Genomic DNA, 12,215 nt, shown 5'->3' with positions numbered 1-12,215 from the left:
ACCAAGGTCGTCGAGGCAGCCCTTGTTTCTGCTATGGCAACACGGTGTTCGCATCCTGAATTATGTGCTCCCTGTGTGCTCCCTAGTGCTCCAGCACTTAGCCCGTCTGGCCTTCGGGTCAACTGGGAGAAGAGCAAATTTTGGCCCCGTGCAGAGGATCTCTTTTCTCGGTATAGAAATTGACTCAGTCGCCATGTGCGTGCAGCTTACAAGTGAGCGCGCAGTCACTGCTAACTTGCCTGAGACAGGGCAAGAGTGCGGTTCCACTGAAGTTATTTCAGAGGCTCCTGGGGCATATGGCATCCGCAGCCGCAGTAACTGCGGATAACTCCACCCGGAGTGTGGCCTCCTCTTGGGCTCTAGCGCATGGCACCTCGCTAACAGACATCTGCAGAGCTGCAGGCTGGGTGACACCCAACACATTCACGAGATTCTACAATCTCCGAGTGGAGCCACTGTCCTCTCATGTACTCGCTTCAACCAGCCGGTACTAGGATCTGCTCAGGTGTCGTCGCTTGCTTGCCATTCCACTCCACGAACTGGATACGTGTGATATTTTCCTCAGGTGAGCTTCCCCGAGAAGCCCTGAGTTCCTCCAGCACTGTGATGTCAACGCCAGAGTTATGCCTCCAGCAGCTTTTACGATTGGCTAGGTGCCACCATTTGCTTGGTTCCCCGTCTGGGCGACCCCCACATGTGTATTTCCACTGTAAGCCTCTCCGAGCATGTGTCTTTCCCTTGGCAAGCCACCTTGGCATTTTCTTGCCATTGGCTCGTTTTGTATTCTCGAAGGTGATAGGCTTTCTAAGCAAAACCCCATTCGTCGTCACAACGTAATGTCCGGCCGTCTGCTGGAAGCTAGTTATTTTAGTCGACAAAGTTTTAAATATGGACATTTTTCTTACACAAACACATCGCTTCACTTCAGAAGGCCTTAATTAACCCCCGGAGACACGTCGAGCACTTTAATCATGAATAAATGCGCTTTGATGGACTTCCAAAGACATACAGCCATTCACTCCCATTATCAAGCTTGGAAGAGCAAGGACATTTTTTAATATAACTCTGATTGCATTTGTCTGAAAGAAGAATGCCATATACACCTAGGATGGCTTCAGGGTGAGTAAATCATGGGCTAATTTTCATTTTTGGGTGAACTATCCCTTTAAAAGGCCCCTATATACTTCAAGCGAAATCGAAGAACGAACTGATGTGATGTGATCTTGAACAAAATCTGGCCAAAACGAACTTCGTTTGGAGTTTGTGTTTGGAGTTCGAAACGGCTTGCCAAAGGGAACTTTCCGGAAAAGTTCACTCCGGCTGCTAAACACCTTTTTACTACCATTGGTCTGTGGCGATTACGTAATAGGTAGGTGTGTGCGGAGGATCCATCTTTGACGTGGAAATCTTTTCTGGCTCATTTTTTCTGTTGAATCCGTAGAGGTCAGACATCTGCGAGTGATTACATGAACACACAGCTCCTTTATAATAGAAAATGAAGTTGTACTTCTGATGAAACCAGACACTGACACTCAGGGCCGGCTTTGCCGACAGGCGACACAGGCTGCCACCTGGGGCGCCATCTGCTGGACGGGGCGCAAAATTGCAGAATTAAAAAAAAAATTTTCTACTAGATTATACAATCCTAAAAAATGACTGAGTCACTCTGACAGCTGTCAAACTCACGCGCGTTGCTCAGCAACCGGGAGTGGCGCGAAAACATCTGACAGCTGGTTTTAGCACTTTAAATGATGGGGTAAAAGTTTCAAGTTTCTCACGGATGAGCTTCGGGGGCGCGCGCGCCGTACCGGTTTCAAGTTTCTCACTGATCAGCTTCGGGGCGCATAAAAGGATCGGAACGAAGACAGCGGAGGACCAGGCAAGGACTTTACTGTGTGTGCGTGTGTGTGGTAGTCGTCCACGAGGGGCTGCTGCTTTTACTTTCGTTTTGTCATTTGCGTATTAAAGTGGAATGAGTGGCCGACTAAAAGTGGCCGACAGCAAGTGGAATGAGTGGCCGACAGCAAGTAGAATGTGTGGCCGACTAAAAAAATTATTTTAACTATAAGCAACCCAATTTGTCTAGATCTGTATTATTTCCTTTGTATAATGAGCTTAAATATTGCTGCGCAGTCGTGTGATTTAGTCTGCTTGATTAACATTATTACAATGTATTCCTATTTAACTCTGATATGTAGCCTATATATATATAAGGTCCTCGAGTCGAATGTGTTCGAATATTTCACCAGTATCAGCCTTTTCACAGTTTGTATCACTCCGCTTGTCTGTGTTTGCGCAACCTGCATCATTAAGCCAGTAGGGGGTGACAAGTGACTGTCTTTATGAGTGAACAATTGAAATTTAATTGAACTGATTTAATAGTGCCAAAAACATTGATTAACTAAAGAAAGAAACAAGTTGCTGAAACCAATCTTTAATGCTAAAAAGTTTACATCTATGCAAAATAATCCTTGAAAGATTTCTCATTTAAGGCCATTCCTGTTTGGAATATGTGATTGTGTATTGTCAACAATAAGCAGAAACATTTTGCATTTCCATTTTGTAGTGTGGATCATTCATTTCAACATTTATCCTCATTCTCATGTTTAAGAATCTGTTATCTTGACAAATAATTTATGCTACTGCCCACTGACATGCTTTTAAAGCTATTGTTATCAAAAAATGTTGGCCTTCAAACACCTTAAAATGCACATATGTAGGTCCGAGAAATCAAAATTTTCTCGGGGGAGCATGCCCCCGAACCCCACTAACTACCTCACCTTTGAATGTGTGTGTCTGTGTGGTAATATGGCCTGGTGTGGCTACAGTGCCAGGACTGAATTTTTTAACCAGTCTGCCCCCTGCATATAGGCCTAAAATATACATTATTCTCTGTATCGAATCATGTTATCTTGTTACCCACCCCCAGCCCCTGATGTTTCGGGCTCAGCCCCTGATGTTTTTAAAACCTAGAAACGCCCCTGCTCATTACAATGGCCCTTAAAGAATGTTAAAAAATTGTAAATGGCCCTTTATAGGAAAAAGGTTCCCCACCCCTGCTATAAATGATCATATATATATTCTTTTATGATGAAAAGAACACCCAAGACGAGTTAAGTTTTGAATGACATTGGAAAGTGTAGATCTTAATGCTTCTCTATTGTTTTCTACTGTATCCTTCAGGTTGTTGCTTTTAAAGAGCTGTTGTGTGAACACTTAAAATAAAAAATGAATAACTATGGAATAACTGTGGAGTTGGGGGGGGGGGGCACTCTCGCCTTGGGCACCAAATAACCTAGAGCCGGCCCTGCTGACACTATTTTTCATCTTTAATACGGTAAAGCTGCTTGATTTTAAGCAATCTATTGTATTAAGTGCTGCTGTACAAACAAACGTGACGTAACATTTGTAAGATCACTAACTTATAATTTGTCAGCAAATTATTTTATTTTATTTATTTATTGGTTTATTTGATAGGGACCGTGCATATTCATGAACATTGTTGTATGAAAATACACCATGTAAATATGCCAGAATTAGTAAAAATAACTACTTATCATCTGCAGTCCCTAGGCCGGTAACATAAAAACTAGGGATGGCGAAAACTAAAAATGTTCTTGACCGACCACCGAGCCTCATTAGCCGGTTGAAACCGGTTAACCGATTAGTTTAAAATATGCTACGCTATTTGAAATAACAGCCATTTCGAGCCACGCCTGCAATTTCGCAACTCTGTCGCATCTCTCTGCCGCTCTGCCTCCCGCTCACACACACAAGCCCCGGCGCCGCCCTTCCACTCACGTCACTTTTTTTAAAATCCCATACAGCGCGAAACATGAGTCCCGCAAACATGAGTCCCGCAAAAAGAGAGTAGCTAGGTGAATTAAAAAGTTATTAAAAAGTTATTTCATAAACAGAGTCTAAAAAGAAGGTGTTTAGTTCAGTAGATATGATGGTTGGATCTGTAACTAGTTCAGTGTTCATTTTTAACTTTTAACTAAATCTTTATTTTTATGATTCTGTTTTCTGTCAATCAGCTTGTTGATGGTTTGCCTTATCTTCTTCCCATTTCCTCTAGCCTCTTTAACAGTATCAATAAAAAAATTGGCTTTAGCTTGTCTTAGCCTTTTTATTACTTTATTTCTTAATGAGGTAAATTTTTGTCGGTCTGTTGTAAAACCTGATTTTAAAGATTGTTTCAATAATTGATCTCTTTCCTTCATAAGTTTCCTACACTCTTCATTAAGCCAGGGTAATGTGTCCCTGCTTTTCTTCTGGCTCCGCTTTCTGAGGTAGGGCCCCATAACTTTCTTAATAGCTGATGTAAATTGGTCACAGTCACTCTCCAGGTCTCCTTTAGAGAGGACCCCATTCCATTCAATCTCTCCTAATGCCACCCAAAGGTTTTCCTGTTGACCAGCTGGGACTGATTCATATTTACATATTGTTGTGGCTGAGGAATGAAAACGATATTTTTTTTAGCTTCATGGCAAAAATAATAATATTGTGATCTGACAGCCCTGTCATTAGATTAAAGGTCTTAGTAATTCTTTCTGGTCTATTTGTGAACAATAAATCTATTTTAGTTTCAGACCGATTAGTTATTCTTGTGGGTTGTTCAATTAACTGTGTAAGATTAAAATAGTCTGTAATATTTTTAAGCTTTTTTTCTTCCACCCTTATCACTCCAATTGACATTAAAGTCCCCCATTAATATCACCTCTTTGTTAAAATCCAAACTGTGAAGGAGGTTTTTTAACTGATCATAGAACTCAGACTTTGCTGAGGGTTTTCGATATAACCAGATTAAACTAAATGCCATTTCAGCTGAAAGTGAGATATTGACACCAAAACATTCAATATCAGATTCCCTAAGCAATTCAATTTGTTTGCAATGAATAGTACTTTTCACATATAATAAAACTCCCCCTCCCTTCCCATGGTCTCTATCTTTCCTAAAAACATAATATCCTGGAATTACAATAAGGGCCTCCGGGGAGGAACAAGTTAACCTGTCAGTCCAAGAAAATCAATATTAGAATTTACAAGCAAGTTTTCCAGTTGTTCGCGTTTGCTTGCCATACTCCGAATATTTAAATGTCCACCAAACAACCCTTTAACTTTGCATCGAGGGTCCCACACAGTTCGAGCCTGATTAAGCGTTTGGAAAAACTTTGTGATGCGATGTTTTTTCATCACGGGATTCCTAGATCTAATTGAAGGCATAGTCAATGTTAGACCTACACCATAGCGACCCGGTATGTTTCGGGACTCACCAATGGAGACGTTAATATTCCGCTCTCGCAACGGGATGACCTCCTTAAAGATGAACTGAACTGGAATTTTGAGTAAAGGTGATATAAAAGATGCATTTTATTTATTCTCATTGGTACAATTTTTAAAGTGGCAGAATTTGTTAAAAGGGATAAAATGGTATGTTGAAAATGTTGTTGTTGTTACACGGGCGCCGCCATCTTGGATTTCAACATTCGGCAACGTCACTGGAATGGTAAGCTACTCCGTTGCTAACCAACACTAGCAGAGCAGCCATTGCATGCAGCCCCTGGATTTCGAGTCCATAGTGAGCATTTTTTAGCGACAGTCTATTTAGAGATTTGTACTTATACAACTGGTTCACTGGTGAGGGTTAGGCTAAACCTGAGGCTATTCCGTCAATGTTAAACTTTTCAGGCTGTAGTACAGGGCAGACCGATAGACCAATGGCAAGTACTAACACCACCGATGCTATCTATGTAACCGCAGAGACAGGGCGCTGAAACGCTCACGTCAAGGCAGAGGACAGAGAAGTATGTTAACTGTTATCATGATAGCAAGCTAAGCAAAGGGCTGGATGTAACGTTGTCACATACACAAACCATATTGTGTTCAATATAGCTTTATAGCGTTCAACAAAACTGAGACACTCATTCATTGAAATTGAGTAACAAAATCAAGCTATATACCAAACGATCCAACCTAGGGAAAGAGCTAGCAGCTAACGTAAACACGTTGGAAGCACTTTTGTCAAACTCCACAAGCTAGCCACCACTCCGACCATATAAACCGTATAAATCATGACTCGTCTCGATAATAATGCGTTTACTAGCTGCTAATAAAACCACTGCAGGTCTGTCTGTAAACAGATTCCAATGTCCTACCCACCCTGAAGCTAGCTGATGTCCATCGTCTCAGGGCACATTGTTGATACAGAGGGAGTTCAGGTTTTTTTTTATTGTTTTTTTTTTTACGTTTCTTCATTCGGATCCATTTGCGATCCATTTCATTCTGAATAAACAAACAACGCAGTTTACATGCTTCATCCTTGTTGCATTATTCACTAAGATAATAATTAATAAATGCACGCACAATTATCCGTTAACTTGATAAATGTTGCAGTCAGATATGTTTTATGCACAAACAAATGCCTTTCAACGTACACAATTCAGAAGTAAATGAATATGCAGCAATTTGTACAAATAGAGAGTCTGTAAGCCTACTATACGTGTTGTAGCCATTAAATAAGCTCATTTAGTTTCATTAAAATATTATTTATTTTTTTATTATTATAATTTTTTTCATCTATGTTGAATATAAAAAAGTTAACAGCATGAGTAAGATAGGATATGCGCAATATATCGAGAGATATGGAGCGGGTCAGACATGATTTTGACCACTTAATTAAGATTTGCATTGTAGAAAGCCTTTCTTTAAAGTGAATTTCGTTTTGTATAAATTGTATCTTAATTTTAATATTTTTTTCATCAACCTGTATTTAATAAGCAAATATAGCAGACATTATAATCATGGAGGCGTCCGCGCGTCCACTTGCATTGCACGTGAACTGGAGCGCATCTCATCCTAACTTAACCGAAACTCAGTGTATGCCTTACACACATGAGAAATATAGAAAGTTCAATTCAAAACGAAAAAAAAATAGGCTAGCCTACTCTCTGATTATGTAATGATGTGCATTTCTCTCTATAGGCGCGTTCACTACGGAGATGGCGATCGTCAGCTTAATCTTTGCAGCCGACACTGTTTATTAATATAAATAAATGCATGTGCGTCACCGGATTTACAAATGCACATCTTGCTTGTTGCACGCACACATATTATGTAGGCTACATATTACGAAATAACGAGATATTATGTTGAAATAATTAGGCTAATTATTAATTATCATTATTAATAATAAATCTATAAGAATATTTGATTGAATGCTGAATGTTGCTTGTTCAATTGAATACAATTAATACTTTAATTGTGATAATTAAAATAATTGATTATTAAATATTAAGTGGCCTATGTTTGCTCATTTATTAATACTATTTGTATATATCTAGCACCCCCTCAGCACCTGCGTTAAAAAATTCTCTGGCGCCGCCCCTGGTTATAACGGCCCACGTATTAAAAAAATGGTAGGTTTAAATCGGGCTTGGGTTCATAATTACAGTTAATGTGTCAGGCCGGGCGTGTGGTGGTAGTCAGATACCCATGCCATTAAAATCACTAATTTTCGTCTGTGTATAGGACCTGCAGCTGCAGCTGCCTATATACCTTCGCAGGTTCTACCATGCCGGTGACGTCATCGGAATTGCCAGCGTTCTTATACTAACAAACGCAATTTTTGTGTTGCTTAAAAAAAGAGCTATATTGATATTTTTAATTCAAATTTTTTGTGTAATTTACTTTTAATTGTCATAAACAACACATTATCAACTTTGATTATTTCAGTTCAGTTCATCTTTAACACTGCCGCTGGAGTTTGTCGAGCTAAACACAGCCCTCAGCTGTAGACGCTTCGGGTTCCCTTTACGAAATACCATCATAAATGAATACGAGCAAGAAGCACAACTGGATGTACGGGAAGCCAAAAGGTTAAAAAAGTATTGTATTTTTTCCGAAACGTAATTTTTTTTTTTTTTTTTTTTGGAAAACGTTTTTCCCCATCTGTCAGTTCAATCCAGCTTCTTTATTTTCAAATTTAAAACGTATTACCGATTCCAATGCAATGTTTATTAAGGTTCTGAAGGCCCAATGAAAGAAATAGGTCAATTTAAACTGAAATTGCAGTATAGGTTATTTTTGATGTTCTAGTTGCTGTCAAGTAAATTATAAGAAGGCTAGTCCATGGACAAGTATGGGCTTTTTGTTTGTATCAAGTCTTGGTATATCACTCACTCCTGTCTGAGGAATTATCTTGAGTTATCGCCACTGTCTAGAATAATTATAATTTAGAATAGATTACTTAGCATACATTTTGAAATTGGAGGAATGTCTGCGAATGACATATTTATGGTATTTTTTTATGCCAAATGTGCCTTGAGTTTTATAGCTAATGATTTCTTCATACATTTTTGGATCCATTGTTGGAATGTGCAAGCAAGAATAGAAATTCAGGTGACAATGTTGTGTGGTCATCTCCCCAATTTATAACACCATTTATTAACTTGAATAATTGATTGATTTAATTAGTGCCCTCTGCAATTTTATGTTAATTAATTATGATTAAAATGTTATGTTGCACCCATGTATCTTTAAACATGTTTAAAGAAGGTTATAATAGCAATATATGTTTTTATTCATATTATTATTTTTTTTCATACAGGGAACAAAGTTTACAAAGTTGTATATCAAAAATCTGTCATCTCTGACGTTTTGCAATCTTTATGAATAATAATAAGATAATAATATGAGGCATTGAGTTTTGACGTCAACACGGACAGATATAAAGGCAATTTGTATGGGCAAATTCAACTCAGACATTCAGACATAATACAAAAACTAAGAACAAGCAAGATTAATTCAATTCACAGAAATATTACTGGAGTGTGAGAACCATTTTATTATGCTGCAGTGTAGCAAGACATTTAAATGTTGCACCAATACTTTTTCGCTTTCCGTACATCCAGCTGAGCTTTGATGCATCTGCTATGCATGTTGTCATTAGACGCACACACACACACACTAGCTATGTAGTTGGGAGAAATGCACCCCCTAGAAAGTTTGTGCATATGTGCATTTCAAGACATTTAAAGGCCAAAAAAATTATTTACAAAATAGCTTGAATACCATGTCAGTGGGCAGTAGCCTATATCATTTATCAATACCCTCTCTCTCCTCATCTCGATCAATCAATCTTTTTCTCTCAGTCTCCTTATATTGCCCTGTTTATTTCCCTCCTAAAGCTGAACTTTGACTGATAGTCTTTTTGATTTTCGTCTGTCAGTGAAGAAAGTAAACATAGGGTCAACTGATATTTAACCTAGTTTTTATTAATCATTTTCTTAGACAAGTTAATTTACTGAAGGCTACGAGCGCTTGGTATTCATTCATAATATGTGCACATTCCTTATTAATCTTTTGCATAGTATGATGAAAACTGCTTTGTTAAAGGTACAATATGTAACATTTTTGTAATAAAATATCCAAAAATCACTTGCACAGTGTGATTTATTTCCTGCAGATGTGTACCTACAATATCCCAAAAGTTCCCAAAGATTTTTAATTTCAGAGAAATTACAATTTTAAATAATGGCTCATCCCTGTTCACTTGTCGCCTGTCAATGACGTAATATCCACATTATCCCTTGTTTTCCGCTCGTACTGCCATAGTAACCATGGTGACAGACGTGGACAACTGCGTTACGTCTAGCGATGTGCTCACACTGTTGTTGTTTCATTCAAACATTATGGACCATGGCAAGCAGACTTTGGGACAAAAGGAGAAAAAAATGAGGATCAATATCAGCATGGCGTTTTCGAGATGCCGAGAGGTAGCGTAGGCTAACTTTGACACTTCGACTAACGCCGCACTTGCATGTACTTTATTAGACAGGTGAGCAAATGTACATAAAACTAATCAATGTTATAGCTCAACATTATGAAATGTTAGAATATGATCAGTATGTTATTCTAATGTTGATCTAGCTTACTGCTAGCCTCATACAGACAAACTAACATAACTTTCAACACAATCAAATGCAGTTTAGTGTGATAGTGTAGAACAAGTGAAACAGCGCTGCGTTACCTCACAAGTTTAATTCGTCTAATAAACTGACCTGTATGAGTAGTAATACAGCACTTGCGGGTAAGTTAGTTCGGTAGAATGAAATGTCCTTATTCCTTTATATCCGCGGGACTCGCGTGTAGTCTCTCATTAGCAATCGCGCCCTGCTTCATACCACAGTCATGTTAAAAAATCTGAATGTTTTCACTCATCCATAAACATTATTAGATCCTTCGGCATGACGACAAGTTCCATAATTCCGCTTATGCATCATCAACATACACCTTTGTTATTGTAAGAGGTTAGTGACCCCTAGCAGACAAAAAAAAACAAAACATATTGAAGCTTTAATGTTTATTGTCTCCTCAAATTGACAGTTGCTAATTACTCCATTCCATGAATCAGGTAAATTATACAGGCCTATTTTCAATTCAAAATGGCGAAATTAGACAAAAGTTTCAGTTTGCCTGATTATTTTTGACCGTCATCTAACATTTCTATCCTAAAACAGCTGTCAGATATGAAATGTTTAGTTTAGCTACTTGCATCTCATCTCGCATTTTATGACCATAGTACTATTTTATGACGTTCAAACTACCCGAACCCCCCCTGTCTACAGGCATGTGTCTCTGGGAGCCACAGTACAGCACATGTAACCAGTTTTTACACACAACACCATTTTATACAATCCCAAAAAGGTCATATATATATATATATATATATATATATATATATATATATATATATATATATATATATATATATATATATATATATAAAGGAAAACACAGAAAGGGGTGAAAGTGTAATTTTTCAAACAAATAACCCACTAAATAAACATCTGTAAACACCAGGTTTCATTTTTGTTAAATGGACTTTTACTAGAAAAATCATAATTCAGATTTTTTTTTTTTTTTTTTACGTTCATTCTGTCGCCAGTCTAAGAACTTCCTGGTTCTAAAGTCTCTAAAGTGTGAATGATTTACATCCAAAAAATTACTTTTACTTTTACCAACAATCTGATGCTGCTTCCAAATGCTACCAAACTACTGAACTAGCTCGTATATTTCCATCTCTTACCTGTGAGTGAATATCAGATCTGGTTGTTAATTTCAGAGTTTCTGAAAATAAATGTTGTTTGAAGAAGCTTCCAGTTCATTTATTCAGTTTCACTTTTACTTGAGTCTTTACTCACCTGCAGTGATGTCATATAGCTCCACCCATAATCATAAATATGGACCAGTTCCTCATTCATCCCTGCTGAGTGTAAATGGTGTAAGAAACTTTTAGAATATAAAGTTACAGTTTACACAATTGCAGCTTGATAGAAACGACACACTAAACATGATTCACAGTGAAATCCTCTGTGATTTCCTGGTTCTTGTACAAAGGTAAAACAAAGGTAAAACAAAACAATTGTTATGTTTATTTAATGTGTATTGATATAAAATTACAATTTTATGACTTTAACAAGAGTTTACATGGATAGAACTTTACATGGTAAGTTGTGTTATTACATTTTTAAAAAGTGCGGTCCTTTACAAACAGAGCTTAAATCCGTTAAATTGAACCCTTAATATTCCTTGAAAACATTATTTTCTTAGTTATTGGCAAAAACAATCTACTGTATTTGATATTCACATACCAGTTTGACTGAGTTTTTCATTTAGTGACTGTAAAACTGTAAAAGGCGGCTGTTGTTTGTTTGCTGTTTTGTTGTCCGAAATCCCCCCCACCCCCGTAAATAGGGCACTATTAGAGTCGCTGCGTACGGACCAGTACGTGCTTGTCTAGTAGCGGCTATTTGAAGCGGCCCAGCGCAAGACGTACTGCTATCAACTCAAGGCAGTTGATGTGCCAATCCAGTTGGGGTCCTGTCCAAATACCCAAAGCTGTACGTGGCACCCCAGCCGGTGGTGGAGGCATCCGTGGAGACAACAGCATGCCTGGACTCTTGGAAAAACCGAAATGCAAGGTCTGACCATGGGCTGAAGGTTTGGTGACAGGCCGGGGTGATTTTCACACCCATCTCGGGACTCGCCCGTGAAGCCAGTGCAGAAGCGGCCTCATATGAAGCAATCCAAAAGGTGTCACTGCGGCTGCGGATGCCATATGACCCAGGAGCCTCTGGAAAAGTTTCAGTGGGTCCGCTGTCATGCTCTTGAGTGAATTCAAGCAGTTTAACACCGACTGAGCACGTTCCTCA

General features: G+C 38.5%; 1 protein-coding gene across 1 annotated transcript in view; it reads left to right on the top strand.

The window, feature by feature from the left end:
• The window catches only part of LOC311072984 (uncharacterized protein), a 1,552,487-nt gene that overhangs the window by 283,590 nt on the left and 1,256,682 nt on the right, over nt 1–12,215 (top strand). The gene's annotated exons all lie outside the window — the stretch shown is intronic.

The sequence above is a fragment of the Abramis brama genome, assembly GCF_963993115.1.
Source record: "Abramis brama genome assembly, chromosome: 22".
Classification (NCBI taxonomy): domain Eukaryota; kingdom Metazoa; phylum Chordata; class Actinopteri; order Cypriniformes; family Leuciscidae; genus Abramis; species Abramis brama.
The sequence above is the reverse complement of the archived record's forward strand: the minus strand, read 5'-3'. Positions and strand labels throughout refer to the sequence as shown.